The sequence below is a fragment of the Lepus europaeus genome, chromosome 11 (genome assembly GCF_033115175.1).
Source record: "Lepus europaeus isolate LE1 chromosome 11, mLepTim1.pri, whole genome shotgun sequence".
Lineage (NCBI taxonomy): Eukaryota > Metazoa > Chordata > Mammalia > Lagomorpha > Leporidae > Lepus > Lepus europaeus.
In genome coordinates, this window is record NC_084837.1 from 6,471,513 (window position 1) to 6,494,682 (window position 23,170).

At 43.9% G+C, this 23,170-nt stretch overlaps 1 pseudogene; it reads right to left on the minus strand.

Moving 5' to 3' along the window:
* LOC133769739 (ferritin light chain-like) overlaps positions 1-22,576 on the minus strand; it is a 74,822-nt pseudogene extending 52,246 nt beyond the window's left edge.
* Between the last annotated feature and the right edge of the window lie 594 nt (positions 22,577-23,170).

Genomic DNA, 23,170 nt, shown 5'->3' on the forward strand with positions numbered 1-23,170 from the left:
CCTAGGCAAAAGGACAACAGGAACTACATAGTTCCCTTTTGAGAGTCAGTTTGAAAAGAAGGGCTTGATAATGGATATCTGAATGTCTCAGCTAAAGGCTCCTCTTGTTATTGCCTGCACTGTGAGTGGGTTTCCAAGAGCCTGCAGGTAGCTGGCAACCTCTTGTTGTCATCCTTGGACCCCTCTGGAGCAGGCTTTGACCACTCACTGCTGCTATAGCCCAATAACCACAGCAACTGCTGCAAACCTGGAACCATGTGTTTGCTGCCAGAAAACCAGAAGTGGCATCCCTTGCCTGGCCTTCTTCCCCAACAATGCCTATAGACACCATGGATTCTTTGGATTGAGATTGGTAGGACCACTGAGGCACAGCCTGTTGGCTGCCAACCAATATCCCTCCCTTACATGTGCCAATGCTAGAGAGTGAGAGCTGGAGGAAAAACTGCTCTTCTTTTTTCTTTCTTTTTCTCTGCAATGGAGCAGTAGGCAGGAGGAGGGATGGTGGAGCTGCTGAGAAAGATTTTGCTTCTGGTATCAGCTAGGGTCCCAGCAGGAAACAGATGGCTCACTCAGGCAGGGTAATTAAGGAGAATTTAATAAAGTGACTATTTACAAAGGTCTGAATAGGGTGAAGAAAAGCCTACAAGAGATGGTTAAGGGAATCCACTGTTGGGCTGGGATCTGCAGGGGTTGTTACCACTCTGGGGCTGAAAGGGTGAGCGGGGAATGGCTACTGATGTTGGAAGCCAGAGAGACTCTCTCTAGCTATGGGAGAGGCCACCTGGCAGCACAGGAGCCACGACCTTTCCCACTGCAGGTGACCCAGCAGGGAGGGGAGCCAAGTGCAAGCAGAAATCAGAGGCTCAGGGAGTTGGCCTTGGTCCAAGGTGTCCAAGGCGCAGAGATATGGGAGAGTGTGGAAGGTGGATATTGAAGGAGGAGAAGAAAATGTTGGAACCTGTGCTATGGATAGAAGGCTAAGACCCTGCCTGTGGCATTGGCATCCCTTATAGACGCCGATTTGGGTCCTGGTCACTCCACTTCCAATCTAGCTCCTTGCTGTTGCATCTGTAAATCAATAGAAGATGGTCCATGTCCTTGGGCCTCTACACCTGCCTGAGAGACCCAGAAAAAGCTCCAGACTCCTGGCTTCAGATCAGCCCTGCTCTGGCCATTGTGGCCACTGGGGAAGTGAACCAGTGGATAGAAGACCTCTCTCTCTGTCTCTGCCTCTTTCTGTAACTGTGTTTCTCTCTCTCTCTCTCTCTCTCTCTCTCTCTCTCTCTCTCTTTAAATTATTTATTTGACAGGTAGAGTTATAGACAGTGAGAGAGAGAGACAGAGAGAGGTCTTCCTTCTGTTGGTTCACTCCCCAAATGGCCACCATGGCTGGAGCTGTGCAGATCCGAAGCCAAGAGCCAGGTGATTCCTCCAGATCTCTCATGCGGGTGCAGGCGCCCAAGCTCTTGGGCCATCCTCCATTGCCCTCTGGGGCCACAGCAGAGAGCTAGAATGGAAGAGGAGCAACTGGGACTAGAACCTGGTGCTCATATGGGATGTTGGCGCCGCAGGCGGAGGATTAGCCAAGTGAGCCATGGTGCCAGCCCCCTCTGTCTCTCAAATAAATTAATTAATTAAAAAATAAAATGTCCACAATCTTGAGAGAGAGCAGGGTAGGGGGCAGAGTACAGAAGTCCCTTTCCTTCCTCCTTCCCCACTCATGGTGGCAGAGCTGCAGCCTGAAGCCATTGGCTGATTTTGTCCCTACATGGAAAAGGCAGAAAGCATCTCTCATATGAGCACTTGGGGCTGCTGAGCCCTAGGACCATCTGCTCTGATCTCATGTCATGGGAGAAAAGCAAGCTCCTGTTATTTAACCCATTTTAATTAGGAGTTTTTCTGATGCACAAAGAATCTTAATGTGGTTCCATGAAAGGAAATAAGAAGACGGGTGTTTCCCGAGCACACGCATTTGCTTTTCTTCTTTCCCCATGCCCACCAGTTGACACTCATTATTATCAGTCCCATGTCACAGATAACCCAAGGCTGAGAGACAGCCCAGTGGCTGAAGGCTAAGCTGGTTAGTGCCCATACGTTCCTCATGGTTTCTCTCCATGCTCTCTGCTTGTATCCTGTGGGTGTCAAGGTCCTTCCCTTTCTTGGACTGAGAAAGTCATTCCAGCATCAAATGGTTTTTGAAGTCCACCTGGACCTCTTTCAGAATTTTCTGGTGTCTTCAGTCACCTCAGGAGGTTGGAGGTTGAGATACCTGCTGTCACCAGTTTTTACAGGGAGAACATGGTCCTGGCCACTCGAAGAGCTACAGGGTTATGAACTCACTCTGTCTTGGAGCTGGGGAGGTCTGGTATATGCCAACTCACTCTGCCTATGTCATCATTTACTAATCCATGGTTTGTTGGGCACTGATCATCTTCCAGGTGTAATTCTAGTTACTGAGGACACAGCAGGGACTAGATGGAACTAATGCAGTAAAAAGCAAATAAATGAACAAGGCTATTTTGCAGTGATAAGAGCTCTAAAAATGGAATGTTGTTGAGACTGGGTGTAGGGGTGGGATTCTCGCAGGAGGTGACATGGGAGCTGACAAACGGCAACTTGGGGGGATGTCCTGGTAGAGAGAATGGAGAAATAAAGCACCTGAGGGGAATGAATGCAGCTTGGCCAGGGACCCAGAGGATATTTCTACAGCTGGAGAACAGTGAAGTGAGTGGGGCAGGGCTGAGAGGTCAGGCACTGTTGGCCTGGTAGACCATGGCTGGGTTTGGGACCATGTTCTGGGAAAGGACGAACACTCTGAGGCGCAAAAGCGATATTTATCTCACAGACAGCCTTCTGTCCACTGAGTGCAGAACAGATATGACTGGGCGTGGAATCAGGGAGGCCAGTGAGGAGCTCTCCCAGCTGATGACATTGGGGATGGGGAGACTTGGGCAGGTTTGAGGAGTGTGCTGGAGGTAAAGATCAAATGGTAGGCAAGAGGAAAAAGCAAGGATGGCTAAGGAAAACCTTTGGGATGGAGTCATTGCCATGATGGTGCCCGTGGGTGTCCCTTTAAACCAAGAGAGTCCTGGTGACTGACATCACCTCAACATCTGGACTGAATCCCTCCTGGAGCTTTTTCTAATTTGAGTAGGAATTAGGTTAGGGTCATAGAATTTTTTTTATCTTGATGAGATTGCAAAGATTTTCTACATCAGCTCTCTTCACAGTTGAGGAGGGAAAGGCACAGAAATTAAGAAGTGTACTTGGGGGAGAAATGAATCAGAATTGTACAAGGTCTCAGGTTTGCTTTTGACTGCTCAGAATATTTATATGTTTATTTTTTAATCTTGAAGATCTATTTGCAAAACTGATCCTTTGTTCCCAAGCAGGAAACTGTATAGAGATTTAGAAAACGAACTGAAAAGCAGCAGCTCACACACATACAAAAGCAAATTCTAAAAGTTGAGAAGTCTCCCTTGGTAGAAGCTCTCTGCCAGACACTTTGAATATCCCAACAATCAGCCTTGTTTAGCAACATAAACTTATAACAGTTTTGTCAGCTGACCACGGAAAGGGCAACTGCCTGTTTGTATCCCTGTAAGAGGGGGAAAGGAGAAGTAAGGTGATTCCAATTACAACCAAGCTATGGCAATTCCAGGCACCTTCCTCAGCCTGTATCTCAGCCAGATCCAGAGTACTGAGATGTGTGGCTTCAGTGGCCAAAACACTTCTTTGGCAAGGAATCACCCCCTTTTTGACTGAGGATCTGGTGATTACAGTGCCGGTCCCTGAGGGCTCAGCAGATCAGGGTTGAGCAATGTTGGTAATTTTAAGATCCCTTAATCCCATAATTAGATGGCCAATAATAACTAGCATCATTTTGGGTGCCTGTGGGGTGGTTGGTGCTTAAGTTCTTTGATCCTCCTTATTATAGACATGTGGAGTGTGGTGGAATGAGCCACTAGCTCACAATTGCCCCCTACCATGCTCTTCATGCTCACTCTACATATAGCAAACTTTTCCATTCTGTTGAGGCTAGGCATGGTCAAGTCTCTGGCTTTATCAAAGCAGTGTGGGTGGAAGTGTCATTGTGTCCCTGAGATACAGTGGCTCATCCCAGTTGAGTTCCTGATTTCATTCACAGAAAGGCTGTGCCCCAGGTAGCAGTCACTACTGCCACCTGCGTCCTGGAATGAACATGGGGAGAAAACCTCCACCCTGTCCAACTGAGCCCAGCCAAGGCCACCACAGTCCAGCTGAGCCCAGCCAAGGCCATCTGAGCTCAGCTGAACCACAGTCCCTCTACACCATGAGTGTGAAGTAAATCACCGTGCACGAGCCCCTGAGGTTTAAGGTGCCTTGTGACAGAACACAACTGCAGGCACAGTGAGTGTTATGTCAGTGAGTGCTATGACCCCACAGAAGGAAGACAGACTGAGAGAGGTTGGTGAGCTTCCTGAGTACAGCATTGGGAGGTGGCTCAGGGTGGTTTGTCACCATCTAATCTTGGGTCCTCTTCTCTCAACAAACTGTACTTGCTGGCCCCTTTCACCTTAAAAGGGGCAGAGATGGGTGTTATGGCACAGTGGGCCAGGTCTCTGCTTGAGATGCCAGCCTCCCATGTTGGAATGCCAGGTAGAGGTCCTACAACCCTGCTTTCAACCCAGCTCCCTGTTAATATGCTTTTGAAGGCTGCAGAGAATGGGCCAAGTACATGGGCCTCTGCCACGCACCTGGGAGACCCAGATGGGGTTTCTGGCTCCTGGCTTCTGCCTAGCCTGGCCCCAGCTTTTGTGGTCATTTGAGCAGTGAACCAGAGGATGGAAGGTCTTTTTTTCTCTATCCCTCTCTCGCTCCGTTGTTCTGCCTTTCAATGAAATAAATCATTTTTTTTAAAAGAGGAGCATAAATGTGGTCTGTTATCTTTCTTTGTTGTTGTGGTTGGTTATTAAAGTATTTGTTTTCTCATAAGACACACACTTTGGCACACAATGAAGGCAACACTAACTCTACAGGTTGAGATAAAAGGGCCCCTGCATCTGTTATGTGTCACTTCTGTATTAAATTATTTTGTGAGCCAGGAGTGAAAAACAAGCTTTCTGCTTTGTTGAAATATTGAACTTAGCCTTCAAAAATTAGCACAGCGTCTACTCCTGATATAAAATATCACCCAAAGAGGTGAATATTATCCTCTTCTGTTCATGGAATAAATTAAGGCTGACGGTGATTCACTTACTCCTACTTCAGAGCTATGTAATATATTGATTTTAACTCTCTCTTTCCTTTTAAATCTAAGAGAAGACTTCAAACAAAGCCCAATAACGTCACTGAACTCTTCTGGAAATTATGGAGCTATCAACATTAAGTACACTTTACACCAATTTGGAAATCTACTTTGCCCAACATTACTCTGATTTTTGTGTAATTGAACTCTTAAACGTGCTATCATGTGGATTTTCTAATTAGCTTATGCTAACTTAGTTGGGATTTTAAAATGTGAAGGGGGATTGAACTGATACTTAAAGATGAAGAAGATATTCATATGAGAAAAAGAAAAGACAGTCTAGAGGAAGGCTCAATTAAAGCAGCGCAGAGGGGGCTGGGTTTCAGACAAATGTGGGTGCTTGGACTGAGGATCACAGAGAATTTCCAATGTGTCATTTGCACACAAGTGACCCTAAGCCTATGATTCTTCTGGATGAGGGTTCAGAGGACCTCGGAGTAAAACTGCTTCATCACACTAATTCCGAAACAGACTGGGGGGACTGATCCCAGATAGCAAAGATGGCATGGACTGCCCTTGCCAGGAGTGCTGGCCTTGTGTTGCACCTGCCCAGAAGTCCCAGAGCCCAGCTCCCCTTCCCATCTGTTCCAGTTCCATAATGGGTGAGTGGAGAAGGTGGCCCATTTCAGTCAGGAATCTTTCCTGGTAGAGAACTCATCTTAGGGAAAAAGAAGTTGGTAGGGAAATCGCCATGGCAGAAAAGGAGATGCAAAAGGCTGAACCCTCACGGTCTGCTGACTTCTAATCCTGACTCTGAACTGTCTCATTAACAGACATTAGGCAAATCCTCCATTAACTGCCTCTCATGAAGAGGAGGAGGTGCTGAGAGACAGGAGGCTGACACGCACAGCCCCAGCTTTTGAAAAGGGGGAAAGGGGATTTTGCAAACTACAGACCTGGGGGCTTGATGTCAACCGTGAGTGAAATTCTAAAATGCATTGTTAAGAGGTTGGGCTGTGAGCCCTTGACAAAAGGAAGTGGTAGTTTTCGAGGCCAGGATGGATTCAGTGAGAATACATCTCTCCAGATTAATAACTTAATTTCCCTTTAGGATACAGGGAGATGAAGTGTGTATGGACTTCAGAAAGACAATCAACACCACCTCTCACAAGAGCCTTGTGAAATATGATGGAGAAATGCAAATTACATGGTCATGAAATCTGGGGCTCAAGGATGGATTGTCTTGTAAAGAGTGTTGTGTAGAAGAGTGTGGCTCTTCTTTAAGGTGGTCTCCAGTGGCAGGACCCAAAGTTCTTTCCAGTTCATCATCATAGAGAGGATATAGATCAGGCCTCATCCAGTTCCTGTTGATGGGAATGGCAAGAACAGGCTGGTCTGTTGATCTGAAGGGATAAGGGTATGTCCTGGTCAGCAGATCCACTTCTAGGGTCTGGAGGAGAAAGAAGTTAGCTGCAAAGGCTATGGCAAGTGAAATTCAGGCCAGGCAGGGATGAAACTCTGCTATTGGGGCTGCTTGACACAAAAATAAGTAGAGTTCATAGGCAGTTTGGATCTGTGGTCTCCTAGCACCCACTTACCTTACTTTCTGGAACAACTCAGGTTTTCATTTGAGGATCTGCCTTGTCTCTAGTTGGCATTCATGTTCTTCCACACTGAGCTTCAGGAAATACATTCGTAACCAATTCTGTCCAGTCAGAGTACTAGATCTTTCTAGAGATAATAATTGGAACACAGACCCAACTGGGCAAGTTAATCAGAAACAATGAGATGTATTTAGTACTTTGAATTGTGCTATATAGGAATTTGAGTCACTATTCCCCCTGCCCTGGTAAATGCTTTTATGCTATGATAAAGGGACTCTGGTACCCTTAACACCTACCTGAGGTGTGTATCTGAACTTCCTTGTTCTACAAGGTAGTAAATTCCTTTTCCTGCTTTAATCTTGGTGCATTTTCTGTTATTTGTAAGAGGAGTCCTGGTTTATATATGGGATCTTCTCAGCTTGTCAGTGAGAAATTCCAGAAGAGTTGAAGCTAAAACTGTAGCAGGCGTGAAACACCAGGAAAATAGAGTCTTCATCATTGTGCTTGTTCTGGGGAGGAATTTAGCCACAGAGAGAAAGAAGAAAGAGGAACTGCAAGACAACAAATCAGCAAAGACAGTACTCTGTGCTTATGAAGTCCTGTGTCTATTTCCTTGTCCAAGAGACATAAGAAGTACAATGCTCGGCGGAAGCCCTTTTCTAAGTTCTGAGCACCAGTGCTTTGGGAAGGGACACACGTAACTCCTGGGAGGAAGCACTGAAGAGCAAATGTGTATTCCCTCTGCCCTCTCCCTTGCCCTGTCTTGTTGACTGTGCTAGTCACATGTTGAATCGGTAGCACTGTAAGATGAAATCAGTCTGCAAGTGAATGCTAGATGTTTGCATGTGGGTGAAATAAACCTGCATGTGTTACTTTCTGACTTCAGGGGTTGGTTTGTTCTTGCAGCATATCCTTGCTCATTTGACCTAGTATGACCCTCATGGAACCCATGTACTACAGAAATGGCCATCCCAGGGACCCGAGCCAAGGAACAAGTCAGAAGGCCAAATGATTAAAACTTGAAGAAATGGAAATCAGCTCCTGGGTGTGAAACTCCTCAAAGTCTGTTTCCAAGAGTTGTGACTGGTGCTAGTGTGGGGATGTGGAGCATCTGCTGATGGGAATCTAGAGGAGGACACTCATCCTGAAAGCCTTTCTGCTCTGGTGGAGCTAAGCTCATAGGTGTCTGGCTTCCCAAATTCAGGAATAATACATAGCCAGAAAGCATAATGACACCTTTCCACGAGAGATCCCAGGATCCCAAAGCTTCCCAGCAGGGCAGATTTGGGCTTAGCATGAGCTTTCCTGTGGGTGCAATCCCGTTCCCTGGTCTGAAAACTACTACTCTGGCAGATGTGGTCATTAGCAGCTCATAAAGAAAGGACTGGGAGGTGTGTTCTCTATAATCTTGGCATGAGTCTGCAAGGTGAGCAGGCTATCAAAAATCCCGATGCCATCCTACATGGCATGAAGAGTAATAAAGCACTTCCCAGGTAGAATGTGCTAATCTTGCTCAACTTGAAAGCTGAATCACACATGGAGATTGCATTTCATTTGGGCGATTGCACTTCATTTTTACTTCACACTCTGTGGAGGACTGCGAGAAGATGCCAAAATTTAAAACATAAAGTCTCAAGATGTTTAATGTTTGTTGCATACCTACTAGGGGAAATTTGTTCACCATGTGCTATACCCTTTAGCATTTATAGAAAACTTTGTGCCAGTCATAATGCTAGGTCCTGAGGTTATGAGCTTAGTTAGAAATGGTTCCTGCTCTGGTACAGCATAGAATCTCATATCAACACTCACAAAAATTACTAAGGACAAAAGAAAAAAAATGGGGCATGGCTTAAAGGAAAAACTTAGAAAAAGAGACACAATTACTGTCTGTAGATGGTTTCAGGTTTCCATATGAAAGATTAGACCTGTTCTGCAGGATCGTAGCAGAAAGGACTTTTCAAAAATATATCTATGTATTTGAGAAAGTAGCAAGATAGAGAGAAATATAGATGAGAGAGAGAGAGAGAGAGAGAGAGAGAGAGAGAGAGAGAGAGAGATTCCATTTGCTGGTTTACTCTCCAAATGGCCCCAGCCTGGGGTTGAAGACAGGACAGAACTCAATCCAGGTCTTCTGTGTGGGTGACAGGAACCCAATTATTTGTTATTTCCCAGGGTTTGTGTCTCCAGGAAGTTGGAGCTGAGTAACAATCCCAGGCAGAATGTTCATCAAAGGGCAAAATTTCATCTTCTTTTATGGAGGCAATAAGGAAACTGTATTAAAACAGAAAAAAATTGTTGGGTGGTGCTGAGCTCCCCACCATTAATGGTATTCAAGTGGCTAGTAAGTGAGCAATTGTGGAAATAAAAGAATACTGTGACTAAGAACCCAAAATTCAACAAATACCAGCTCCTCTTGATTTCATATCTCATTTTATTTTATTTCTCAGTTCCTTCACGTCTAAAATGGGCTAAAATACCCAAGCCACAGAGTTGCAGGGAAGATAAAGAGGAAGGACATTTGAGGAGGGCTGAGCACAGTGGCTATGAGCTCATTAATGCTCTGGTAGTGGCTGTGATGCTGGAGAGTCTGCTTCTGTAGCTGACGTAGCAGTGGGGATCCGACGTCTGAAGAGGCAGAGGATTGCTCAACACCGGTTCTAAAATCCTTTCCATCCTGAACTTCCATGCTTTCACGATTTTATACCTCAGTTTGCTTATATGTAAAGAGAAGGAACTCTTGTCAAGCTCTGAAAAATCATAATAACCCCAGCATTGCCTGGGTCCTGCTGATACACACCCATCCCAGGATCAGCATCCTGCTGTGAGAGTCCCTCAACAACTGGCTTCGGTTTGCCAAACTGAGCTTGTGTCTGAGGGTGGATGTTGACTCCAGAGATGAGCTTATCTTCAGACTTTTCTTTCCCCATGATCTGCTTACATCTTTCCAAAAGACTTAAAATACCAATGCGCTTATCAGGTCCCCTACTGGTTGGCCAGAGGGGTCTCACTTTGGGTCTGAATTTTACAGCAGCAGTCCGGAGGGAGGTGAGCACAAGAGCCCCTTGTTAGAATCAGAAGCCCTGTGCATTGAAGGAAGACGCTTGGAGCTAGGAGAGCTCAAGGTTGACTTTTTAGGAACTGACTGAAGCAAGGATCACAGAAAATGTTTAGTGGTTTTTTTTTTTTTTTTTTTTTTTTTTTTTTTTTTTTTTGTGGTGCTCATCTTGTGGACTTCTCTGTCTTCAGGACAAAGAAAGATGTTTTCCCGTTGTTGAGGTTTGGCATCAGGGGCAGATTTCAAGGGGGCCCTGATTGGTGAGAACCAGTGGGAACAAGAGGAGTGATTACTGATGCTTCTCACCACATAGCAGAACACTGGACGTTTCACTCTGTCAAACAAGGCTGCATTTTTTTTTTTTTTTTTGGCAGGCAGAGTTAGACAGTGAGAGAGAGAGAGACAGAGAGAGAAAGGTCTTCCTTCTGTTGGTTCACCCCCCAAATGGCCGCTACAGCCAGCGCACTGCGCCGATCTGAAGCCAGGAGCCAGGTGCTTCCTCCTGGTCTCCCATGGGGTGCAGGGCCCAAGCACTCGGGCCATCCTCCACTGCCTTCCCGGGCCACAGCAGAGAGCTGGACTGGAAGAGGAGCAATAGAGACAGAATCTGGGGCCCCAACCGGGACTAGAACCCGGGGTGCCGGCTCCACAGGCGGAGGATTAGCCTAGTGAGCCACGGCGCCGCCACAAGGCCACATTTGACATGTGGTGGCACAGTCCCCCGTATCAGTACACCCTCCAGTTCTCTACCCTGCAGGGGTCTTCCTCCTCCTCCCCAACAAATGCACAATCTAAGCAGCCAGCAGGACAGCCTCCAAGAGGCACTTTCAGAGCCCGCTCTGGGAGGCAGTTGAGTCAGAAGTGTGGAGAGATGAGTAAGTTTCTTTCCCCCATATACTGGAGTTTTCTTTAGTCCAGGGAGCAAAAATTCTTTCAAACCTGGAGCAAACTTGAACGTACTGAATTCTTTCGCTGATGGATGATTGTGTGCCTGCAATCAATCTGCTGTTTGAGGAAGAAATGTCAGGAAGATCCCAAGTGGCATCAGCACCTAGAATTAGCAATAGATTTCTTAATGCCAAAAGCCTCTTGTTCAGCAGAGAGTTAAACATGGATCATACCATATAGATTTTTGGGGTGTGAATCACAGTTATGGAATATTTGCAGATGCAAAGTCGACCAGTCCTCAATTCACTGTGCTTTGTACTTCTCCAAAGGTGGTTATTAATAGGTGTCAGAACAGGGTAACTTTTGAAGCTCACAATCCCTGCAGCAACGCCTCCTGGCCCTTGATTGTTTAGGGCTGCTAATGTAACCACACTGGGAAAATGTTTTAAATGCACTAACGCTTCTAAATGCCATTTTCTCATCAAAATATTTTCCCTTATTTGGTCCACAGAGCTAATGCATTTATATGACACCTACATTAACACTGCAGTCTCTTCACCCCTTGACCCCTTCCTTGTAGTCAAAGCACACTCTGATGCTGAGGAGCACAGGACGAAAAAGAGGGAAGCAATTATGTAAAAAGTAATACCTAGGTCTGATGGCTTTGTTGGTTGATTAACCACCAAAGTGGTTTCTGAACTGTGTGATATACAAGTACTAGGCAACAAGTAAGAAGAGAAATTACTGGAACCATATCTACATCTGATCTAACCACCCTGTTATTCCTGCACATATTGGAACCCACTGTTCAGCATCCTCATCTCATTTGAGCTCCTGGGCACTAGACTTCATATCCATAATCTTCACCTTGTAATTGCAGTGACCTAATTGAGCCAGGAGAATGACAGGGAGAACACACGTCTAGAATAGAAATACGATCAGACAGCAGAAGTAATGAGAACTGTAAGCACTTCTTTTTTCCATTTACATTGTGTTTGGTTTTTATGTGAATCTATGTTGGTGTAGAGTTCTGGGATACCCTGAGTTTGTTTGCTGTAAGCAAAATGTCAATATTGTCCAAAGGAAAGAAATTGAGGAAGTAAAGAGAGAACTGGAGAGAAAGGATGATGTGGGTGGAATTAACCACCCTACAGTCTTCTATAGTTCAGTATGTGCTAGTGTATCCTAGGATATTGGAAATGACAAGGAAAATGAGAAATGGGCACAGTGGTCTAAGTCTTGGAAACAAAAATAAAAGGATTGATGCGGGGTAGAGGAGCTAAGGGGTGGGAGAATGGAGGGAAAGGACAGGGATAAAGACGGGAGGATCAGGCGCCAGCTTTCTGATGCCAGCTCAGCAGATAGGCAGCACCTGACTGTGTTGATGCATCCTGGTTAGGCACAGAGGGTCCCAGCTAGGCCTGGAGGCTAGACGTGTGGTGTCCAAGGGAGAGCTGCTTTGTAGAGGGGCAGGTGTTGGAGCCCGGAAGCATCAGCCGATTGTGAGGAAGGAGAGGAGGCTGAGAAAACTCCAAGTTGGGAAAGCGTGGGCCATGCATGGAGAATACAAATATAATCTCAACATTGTGAACCAGAGTAATAGAGTTTTATTGAATTTCTGTGTTGTAAGTACAAAGGGTCAAATGAGATGTTTTCTTTACCACACACTCTGCCAGGAACTTAAAGGGAAATAAGGTTGTTTTTAAAGTTTAAACTGTTAAAATGTATGCACGACAGACATCATGAGCCATCTGTAAGACTTTTTCAAGGTCTTTTCTGTGAAACTGAGTAGGGAAGTTTGGGAACAGCCAGCAGTCCAGTTTGGGAGAGCCTGGGAGCCCCAACAGGAGGCAGCACTGGAGGTGAGAATGTGATGGCTGTGCAGAAGGGGCAGGACATGCTGAGAGCAAGGTGTGCAGCATGGCTCTGGGGCCTCCATCTTCCACCTGCAAGTGGGATAACAAGCTTTGGCTGCCTGGATCATTGGGAGGCTTAAATGAGAATATGTCTAGCCCACAGTAACTGCTCAATTAACGTAACTGCTGAGTTGTGCATTTGTCTTTTTCCTCTTCTTCCTTTTCACGTGGTCACCTTCCTCCCCATATTCATTTCCTGATCCTTTCTCCCTTGTGTTACCCAAGTACCTGATATAGTGCCCTTGGGATATCTTGACCCCAACTTACAGGGCAAATTAGGTTATCCCGTTTGATCATGGATGGTCACAGTCCAGGGCATCTGGAGGGAATGATGAGTTTAGAGTCTTCCTGGGTACTGGGTCATATCAAGATGGCTATGGGTCTCTTTTCCTTGGGGCCCCCCTCACTTGTTCACAAGATTCTCTTTTTCTGTTTTAGCATTTTACTTAAGAGGGAGGGAGGGAGGAGAGAAAGAGAGAGAGAGAGAGAGAAGGAGAAAGAGAGAAAGAGTCTATGTTTTGGTTCACTCTCCAGCTGTCTGCAATGGCCAGTGCTGGGCAGGGACCAGAGCCAGGAATGGGAATGAAATCCAGGTTGCCAGTGTGGGTAGCAGGCACCTATTCCTGCTGCCTCCTGGGGTCTGCATTGGCAGGAAGCTGGAGTGAGGAATGTGGGTAGCAGGCACCTATTCCTGCTGCCTCCTGGGGTCTGCATTGGCAGGAAGCTGGAGTGAGGAGCCAGAGCCAGAACAGAACTGAGCATCCTCCAATGTGGGATGTGCTCCTGGTATTCTTTCTGTATTACAATCTAACCAGAGAAAAGAAGGGACCAAAGCAAACTCAAGAAAACAAAACCTACAGGGCTGGTGCTGTGGCACAGTGGGTAAAGCCGCTGCCTGCAGTGCCAGCATCCCATATAGGTGCCAGTTGGAGTCCCAGCTACTCCACTTCTGATCCAGCTCTCAGCTACGGCCTGGGAAAGCAGTAGAAGATGGCCCAAGTGCTTGAGCCCCTGCACCCATGTGGGAGACCTGGAAGAAGTTCCTGGCTCCTGGCTTTCGATCAGCAGAGATGGTGTAGCTCTGGCTGTTGCAGCCAACTGGAGAGTGAACCAGTGGATGGAAGACTTTCTCTCTCTCTCTCTCTGCCTTTGCCGCTTTGTAACTCTGCTTTTCAAAGAAGTAAAAAAAAAAAAATCTTTTTTTTTTTTTTAAAAGCAAAGAAAACCTAGACTTTTAGATTTTGGAAATTTTTAAGATGTTTTCCTTTTATCACTTAGGTGGAGAAACTAGTTTCTTGTTAGAAAATAGAAAGCTGAAGGCCGGCGCTGCGGCTCAATAGGCTAATCCTCTGCCTGTGGCACCGGCACCCGGGGTTATAGTTCCAGTTGGGGCGCCGGATTCTGTCCCAGTCACTCCTCTTCCAGTCCAGCTCTCTGCTGTGGCCCGGGAAGGCAATGGAGGATGGGCCCTGCACCCACATGGGAGACCAGGAGAAGCACCTGGCTCCTGGCTTTGGATCAGCGCAGTGAGCCCGTTGCAGTGGTCATTGGAGGTGAACCAATGGAAAAGGAAGACCTTTCTCTCTGTCTCTCTCTCTGTCTAACTCTGCCTGTCCAAAAAAAAAAAGTAGAGCAGCCGGGACTCTAAGGGATGCTGGCATCACAAGTGATGATTTTGCCCATTGTGCCAGAATGCCAGCCTCTACTGATTTCTTCAGATATGGTGTTTTCAGGGAAGAAAAATCAATAATGCAGCATGGAGATTTGATCTCACCTGGGAGAGTAAAGGGGGGTCAGCAATCACTGGTTGCAGAGCAGACAAGAGGGAGCTTTCCAAGTGCAGCTTTTGAAACAGGAGATGGATTTCCTAGAGGTAAATTTAAAGATGAATGGACCAGGAAAGGAAGACTAAGTTTTTGTAAAGTACAGTTTGTTTTGAAACACAAATTAGAGAAATGAGGAACTGGCTATAAAAGAAAAAAAAAAAGAGTGATATGTATGAATGATACCATTCTTTGTGATTTCTTCTAACATACACTTTGCCATGGATAACCTCTCCTTTGAGCCTCTTGAAGCCCTGTGAGATCAGTAGTGTTTCTATTGTAAAAAAAAAAAAAGGAAAACAAGGTTTGTTTTGGGCTCAGCTGGCTTGCCCAAAGCAATGCCGTCAGACAACCGATGGAGGCTGGAACTCAACTTACTCTTTTTTTTTTTTTTTACAGGCAGAGTGGACAGTGAGAGAAAGAGAGACAGAGAGAAAGGTCTTCCTCTTCCGTTGGTTCACTCCCCAATGGCCACTGCGGCTGGCGCACCACGCTGATCTGAAGCCAGAAGCCAGGTGCTTCTCCTGGTCTCCCAAGCGGGTGCAGGGCCCAAGAACCTGGGCCATCCTCCACTTCACTCCAGGGCCACAGCATAGAGCTGGACTAGAAGAGGAGCAACCGGAACAGAATCTGGCGCCCCGACCGGGACTAGAACCCGGGGTACCGGTGCCACAGGCGGAGCATTAGCCTATTGAGCCACGGCGCCGGCCTCTCAACTTACTCTTAAGGAATTGTTTGGCTGGAGGATCTTGTTGAGTAAAATGTCTCTTCTCAACTCTGACTGGTGTACACGTGTAATTATACATTATATACACATCTCCAGGCACTTTTCATGGGCAAGAGAAATGGGTCACTTCACTCTAGGACCCATTGTCTCAAACATGCCCTGGGCTGAAATTCTGACAAAGTAGTCCCCGGTCATGGAGAAACCAAGGTCACCCTCTCAATGTTAGATAATCAGCTAACTCTTACCATGTGTTTACTATGTGCCAGTCTCAGTCTACATTTTATGCCTATTAGCACATTTAACCCTCCAGTAACCCTATGAAGTAGATATTGCTACTGTCTCCATTTTGTAGATTGGTTTTGTAGTAAATGGAGACACAGAGCAATTAAATACACCCTGAAGCCCTCCAAGGGAGGAGATGGCTCTGGCAGCATTTGGCACTAGGCAACCTTGTTCATAGCTCGTGGTCTTCACTTGCTTAGCTCTTTTCTGTAAACCATAGGTCAGTGCACTTATCAGGCCAACTTTTTGCCATCCTGATTCTGAGAGAAGACAGAGTCTTGCAGTGATGTAAGCAGATCAAGGCAGGACAGACCAAGGAACTGGAGGAGAAGCAAGCATGCTGGTCCTCGGGATGGAGCAGAGCCAGGTAGAAGAGCAGGCAAGTCTTTTTTGGCAAGTGGTACAGGACAACAAACCTAAAATTCATTTTCTTCCTGTTTCCCCCAAGGCCAAGATAGATATCCATCGATCTTATGTTTCTGTTCTGTGACACACATGTGAATTTTAGAATTCCAATGGAGAGCCTTGGGACAGCCAATCTAGAGGAAGAGGGACACTGAGAAATCACTGGAGGCTATGATTGCAAACACAGATTCTTGCTTTAAACCTTTCGAGGGTGATTTGGGGGACCATGGGGGTTACTGGGGGAGGCTAATTCTCCTCCCACTCCCCTTTGGGACCTCCATCTTATCTGCCTATTAATACTGTTCCAATTTTATTCTATTTCCATAAAGTATTCCTGACTTTGTTGGAAAAAAGTAGTTATGTGTTGCATATTTTCAATAAAGAAAGATTTACTCCCATAAAAAAATTTTTCCAAAAGAAAGATTTACTCCCATTAGGTATAAGTTTGTGGAAGCATTCTATGACCTTGTGCAATCTTCAGCAGCATGGAATCAAGCCCTTTGTATTATCTCTTTAAGTCTTTAAATTGGTATTTAGGTTAAATATAAAATATGGTTCTTAGCATTATTCCAAGGTCACTGTTCATGATAGGAAAAATGTTAAAAGCATAGAAGTAATGCATGAAAAATCCATTATTAAGAGCAGAACCCCCTTATCTGCAATAGCAGTTACTTTAACATGATTTTCCTTGCATTGTGGTGACATACTATTGCCATCACTGCTGAAGCTCTGTTAATGTTTCCATTATATATCTCTATTCAGTGTTTCCACCAGTTTATAATTCAATGTATTTCTGGGCTAAACTTTGGTTTATGGTAATCTCAGTTTTAAAACTACTCCAAAGAAATTAAAAACATATGAATGGAAATGTGCAGAACATCTCATTTCTTGTGCACAGAGGAGCAAAAACACCTTCTTGTTTGGGGGATTTGAGTGGGAAATTGATTTTGTCTTTTAATCAGTTGTGACCAGGATTGTAATGCTATTAACGCAAAATCATGCTGAACTAATTAAGACCCAGAGAACTGGAAAAGACTCCAGGAGGTCTCCAATAGGCAAGGTTATATCAAAACCTCCTAGACAAATGGAACACAATGTCCGAAGAGCCCTGGGAAATCTATTCCACAATTGTTGTTGCTAACTTCTTCCATTGTTTAACAGACCTTGCTGTCAGGAATTCTTTCCTTATGTTTAACTCAAACCCTTGCAGTTTTTTAGGGGAAATGACAAACAGCTGTTTGACATCATAAGGATAACAACTTCTTTTATTTTATATACACTGCTATTGGTTCCCTCAAAAACTCAATGGTCCCAAAAGAACATTGCTTTCCTGATTCTGGTGTCAGAACTCTGAATTATTGTCTATTTTCCTAAGCACTGGAACTCTATTCTGGACCCTAATCTAATAACTTCCTAGCATTTATCTGCCCTGCCCATTAGGGCAGAAATATCTCATGATTTTAATATGAACAGTTAAAATTTTCTAGTGATTTTCTTGCCTTGGACAACAAAATGTACCTTGTTACTTCACTTAAAACTGTATGTGAACATTCCTACAGACTTACTTCTAAGGTATAGCTTAACAACTTGCCATAGGTCCCAAAATTCCCTTAAGTTGGCAGGTAAAAATAGCAGGTTAAGTGTCATAAAGATCAAATGGATAGGATTAAGTGGTAAAATGACCATATAGATAGGATCAAGTGTTAAAGTTATCATATAAATAGGACTGTTTGGACACAATAATAGACAGAATTAAAAAGGAGTGAAGGCACCAACGTGGGAAGCAGTCCCTACAGCAGACTCATAGAATGACAATTGCTTTAAGTAACACTCTGACCTCAGAATCAGCCCTTAAGGCATTCTGGCCTGACTAAAAAGCCCAGGGGGAGCATTTCAGGCATGGAGAGCCAAGACACTCTAGCAAAAAATGTCCTACATAAAAGACCCCTGTGGGTGAGACCCTAGTGGAAAGAAGCAGCCACCAAAGAAGAAGGCACTTTTTTCTGAAGGGAGGAGAGAACTTTCACTTTGCTTATGGCCTTGTCGAGCTAGTGGATCCAAAAGGCTTCCATAGCTGAGGCAGCTCATGTCAAGAGCCTTGGGTGATCACTGATGTCATACATGAGTGTATGGACCCAAGCAGGACCTCTGTCCCCGAAGAGTTGTATCATGAACTTAATAGTAAAGCTTGTTCTCAAGAATCACTTCCTTCTAGTGTATTAAATGGCGGATATCATTATGTCTCATGAATTATAGTTATGCCTAAGAGCTTGCAAAAGATGTATTAGCCTTGAGTTCTTCTTTAAAAACAAGTTTCTAAAAAAAAAAAAAGGCGGAGGAAGGAAGGGAAAAGGGGAAGGGGGAGGAGTGAAATCACTTCACTTCCAAGAAGCAATAAAATAGAACAGACCTTGTTCTAGACTATTGAGGAACAATTTTATCTTTTTTCTTTCTTTTCTTTTATTTTCTTTCTCCTTTCTTTCTGTCTTTCCTTCCTTTCTATTTTTCTCAGACTACGCAGGAGGGAGAGGAGAAAGATAAGGGGAGAGAGTGGGTGGGAGGGTGGGTACAGTGGGAAGAATTACTATGTTCTTAATATTATATTTATGAGATACATACAAATAAAAAATAAAACAAAAATGTTAAAAAAATTCTATGTGAATCCCAGATCATTCATTCTCTGTCTCATTTGTAATGAGTAGTTTGACCACAAAATATGAAGATCAGAGTGCAGAGACATGATTTAAATCCAGAGCTCTGATTTCAAAGTTCTTCTTATTTATTGCCAATGGTGGTCCCTTTAAAAGAGGGATTTTGGAGCAGAATATGATTGGCAAGGAAGAACTTGACTTAGTAACACGTTTGCTTAGTAAGCCTATAGATTTTATGAATTCTGAGCATTTTCTTGAATGGAATTGAGAAAACAATTGGTTTCAAGGTAAAGGTTAGAGAAGCTTTCCAAACTCCCTTTGGTGCCACTGTTGCCATTACTTGAAAAAGATCAGATACCTCGAAAATGCCAGAGATGATGATGATGAACTTGCTGGGAGTAAGACTCCAATAATGTGCCTAAAGCACAGAAGGAATAAAAAAGTTGCCAGGTTCATAAAACCCAGAAATGGTGCAGCTAGTTTTCAACTTCAGGCTGTGCTTGCTGCCCTATGTTGATCTGCCCATGTTAGACATATGGTCAAGACTGAGCAATTTAAGCCCGGGCAATGCCAGACCTCAGGATAGCTCAAGTTCAGGGCATTCGAGTGTCACATCATGAGAAATGAGTTGTTAGGATAAAAATCCAAAGTGGTCTCATGTTAGGAAAGAGAATGCTTTGTTATAGTCTGACAATAGAACAAGAGGGAAAAGAGCCAAAAGATTAGTCACGAAATGCAACAATCTGAGAAAATGAAACAGGAAAAGGGGCCTCTCAGAGATAGGATGTTCAAGGAAGAGAGGAGCACAGTTGGATAGAGCATTGGCTTGGGAACCAATTAGGTGACCTACCCCTTTGTCATCTCAAATTTACATGGTTTTCCTGGTTGGCTAGAATGTTAATGGAGTACGTTCTTAAAACAAAAGAGCTGATTAATGCATCTAGGTGCTGCTCGAATAGAAGTCTTCAATGTCTGGACACTGTCTCTGTCCTTGGCCAAAATGTCCATTTTCTTTTTAATCACTGAGGACATATGTGGAGCTATAGAAATGTATGACCCAAAGTTCAGAAATTTAAGACAGAAAGTGATGACAACAGGCTCAGATGGTGAGCTGTGTCTTCCGAGACCACATTCTATAAGGAAACATGTGAAACTGGGCGTTTACATAAACATGAATAGTTAATCAATGCATAAAAGCAGGAGGCAGAGGTCAACAAGCAGTGGAACTCTCAGAAGTGAAGTAGGGTCTTCAGTCTATTCTATGCTTAGATGGAGCCACTAAGAGCAAAATGGCTAGAAGAAAAAGAATAAAATCAGAAATACTGGACACATGAAAAATGCAACTTGAAGGTATAAAAAGGAAGGATAAAAAGGAAATCAACCAAATTGGGGGAATCAACCTGGTTCTAGAAAATTCTTCCTCTCTACCAAGAACAGTTGGCAGTAAGACTTGTCAAGACATCTTCACCTATTAAAAGAGTAAAATGCATTGAATGTATTGAAGGGGTGCTTTCCAGCATTTGACTTCTGTGTGACATCATAGTAGAGGAACTGACCTGTGTGGCCTCAGTGTACAGAGGTCTGTGTCGCTAGTAATTTGTTAGTAATACATTGGTTGTTCTATGATGATATCTCCCTCATTATCCTAGTTTAATGACATTGCTTTTCAGTAGAGGAATGAGGTATGAGTATAGCAAGTGCAGAGGGAACTACACTAACCAGCAGTTTCTAATTTATTTCTAATTTCATAATTCCCCACATACTTTGGGTGGTGACAAGAAACAGGCAGAGCCTAAGGAAATGTCATTGGTGTGAATTGCTGGATAGGAAATGCAGATTCTTTCTCAAGGTGTGGAGTGTGGAAGGCCATGCCATAAGACATGCTGTGCAGTGTGGCAGGGTTGCATGTTACTTGCTGGGGAAGTTAACCCTGAGTTATCTGGAAAGATGCTAGAAGACTGTGCTATAACAGAAGTACTAATTTATGTACAAAAGAAGAGATCTTTTGCACTTGGTTCAACGTATTTTAAGATGTCCCTAATGAAGAAAACACTTGTTTTGGGAATCTTGTTTTGTTTACTATCCTTTGAGCTTCCTTGGTGTTCAAGGGATTATTTTAGTTATGAAATCTTCTTACAGGCTAAGTACCACCTGTTGGAATAGATTAAGAACATGAAAAGCACATGAGATGATTTGATGTGGACAAGCCAGCTGAGATTGGTGAACTTCCTTCCACTTTCTGGAAATTTTCCATTCATTTTTCATTGCCATGCATCATTTCCATGATTAGGGAATCCTTCCTTAGGTCTAATGGGAATTTGTTCTGTGATCATTCAAACCCAACTTTATTGCTCCCTTTCTGATCCTATTGTCTACCAATTCCAACATTGTGTGTTTTCATTTAACAGTGCAGATGATTTGTTAGTATCACTGTATGAAGCAATTGATTTGGGTAAAACAAGGCCATTCAAAAAAAGTCCAAGTTTTATATGCACACTGGTTAAGAGTCAAATCATTGTAAACATGTTGTAGATACTTGCTCCCCTTCCCCTCAACCACATCATTAGAGAAGCCACTTTCCTAGCTCTTCATTTACTTGTGATAATCTCTCCATATCCTAAGTGGCATGTTTAGTATATCTACTTCTTGATTTTTTTCAATTTTTTGCTAATCTTCATTCAATCCAGTTATTTTAAAGTCTTGGTTAGGTCAATATTTTGCATTTAGATCACCGAGGCAATGCAGATGATCAGTTGTGCCTGTTATTTCACTGTTGTGTCTTTGCTCCTGGATCTGCCTTCATCTGGTCTAACTCTATCTCTATTAGAGGCTCAACTGCCATCCTGAAATCTCCCTGTATTGTAGCTTGAGAGCCTCTCTGCTTCTCTCCCATCTAGGATCTTGTTTTCTTTTTCCTACATCTTCCTCTTTCTTGCCTTACCTCCTCCTTTTGATGGAGCAGGGGCAATCCTGAGACCTGGCAAATCTGACAATGTTTACATTCCTTTTTTTTTTTTTTTAAAAAGATTTCTTTTTTTTATTTATTTGAAAGTCAGAGCTGCAGAGAGGAAGAGAGAAAGAGAGAAAGAGAAAGAGAAAGAGAGAGGGAGAATCTTCCATCTATTGGTTCACTCCCCAGATGGCCACAACGACCAAGGCTGAGCCAGGCTGAAGCCGGGAGCCTGTAGCTTTCTCCAGGTCTCCCATGTGGATAGCAGGGACTCAAGCACTTTGATCATCTTACACAACTTTTCCCAGGTCATTAGCAGGGTGGTGGATCAGAAGAGGAGCAGCTGAGACATGAATCTGCATCCACATAGGATGCTGGCAACGCGGGTGACAGCTTTACCCAGACACAACACTGGCCTCTATATTCATTCTTACATTTACAAAAGGACTTCAAAAAGTTTATGGAAAATTACAATTAAAAGATTAAATTTATTTTGGTGCAAAAGATGGTGAAGTGCATAATTCATAATCCACATTTTTGTGAACATTTTGAAGATCCTTAATATTCATGGTCTTCAGAAATTTTCTAAAGATTTATTTATTTGAAAGGCAAAGTGACACAAACAGAGAGGAAGGCACACACAGACCCACAAACACATACACACACACACACAATCTTTGACCTACTGGTTTACACTCAAATGACCACAAAGCAGTCAGGGCAGGGCCAAGCTGAATCCAGGAGTCAGGAACTCCATCCTGGTCTCCCATGTAGGAGGCAAGAACCTATGTACTTGGGCCAGTTTAGGCTGCCTTCCCAGGCACATTAGTAGGAAGTTGGTTTGGAACTTGAACAGCTGGGACTTGAATTGACAGTCCAATATAGAATGCTGGGGCTGCAAGCTGTGGCTTAAGTCACTGCACCATAATGCTGGACCCCTCTCCAATATTGAAGGAATTATTTTATTAGATCCAGACTTCCAGACGTGATTCCTAGTGTGTAACCCATCATGTGCCGTCTGTAGATGGCAGGATCTTACCTCTGTCATCGTCATTCTGAAACTTCAAGACCCTGACTGAGGATGCCTCTGCTTTCATTCCTTGCACTTGTCTATTAATGAGCCCTTCCTATCTGGACTGCATTATCTTCAGTTGTAAAAACCCCTTGAGTTATTTCATTGATTTCTTCCCTTCTAATTTCTATTTGCTCATCCTGAAACTCTTCGTTTTCTGATAGTGAAGATCGTACATTATTTTTATACATTCATGATCTTTTTCTAGTTTGTCTTTGCTTTAAATCTTTAAGAACGTTTGTTTAAATTCTAATGCTTATACTGAAGACTTTTCAACCTACTGTTTTACTTTTTAATTTCTAATAGATTTTTGTTTTGGTTTTTAGTTTGCTTTATAAATTCCTTTAAAGTGTAATATCCTCTCTTTGAACATTGCTGAATTGCTTTCTCATTCCTGAGAGGTGTGAAGGACAGTTTATTGGAAGTTTTTGTCTTTCTAAGTTGCCTTTTCTGGTGTTGTGCTCTCATCTCTGTCATGCTAAAGTCTTTCCCAGTGCCACGTTGCTCTGTGTTAAGAGCAAGGGATCCTCAGAGCTGGCTGGGGCCTGGAATTGAATATTGCATGTCACT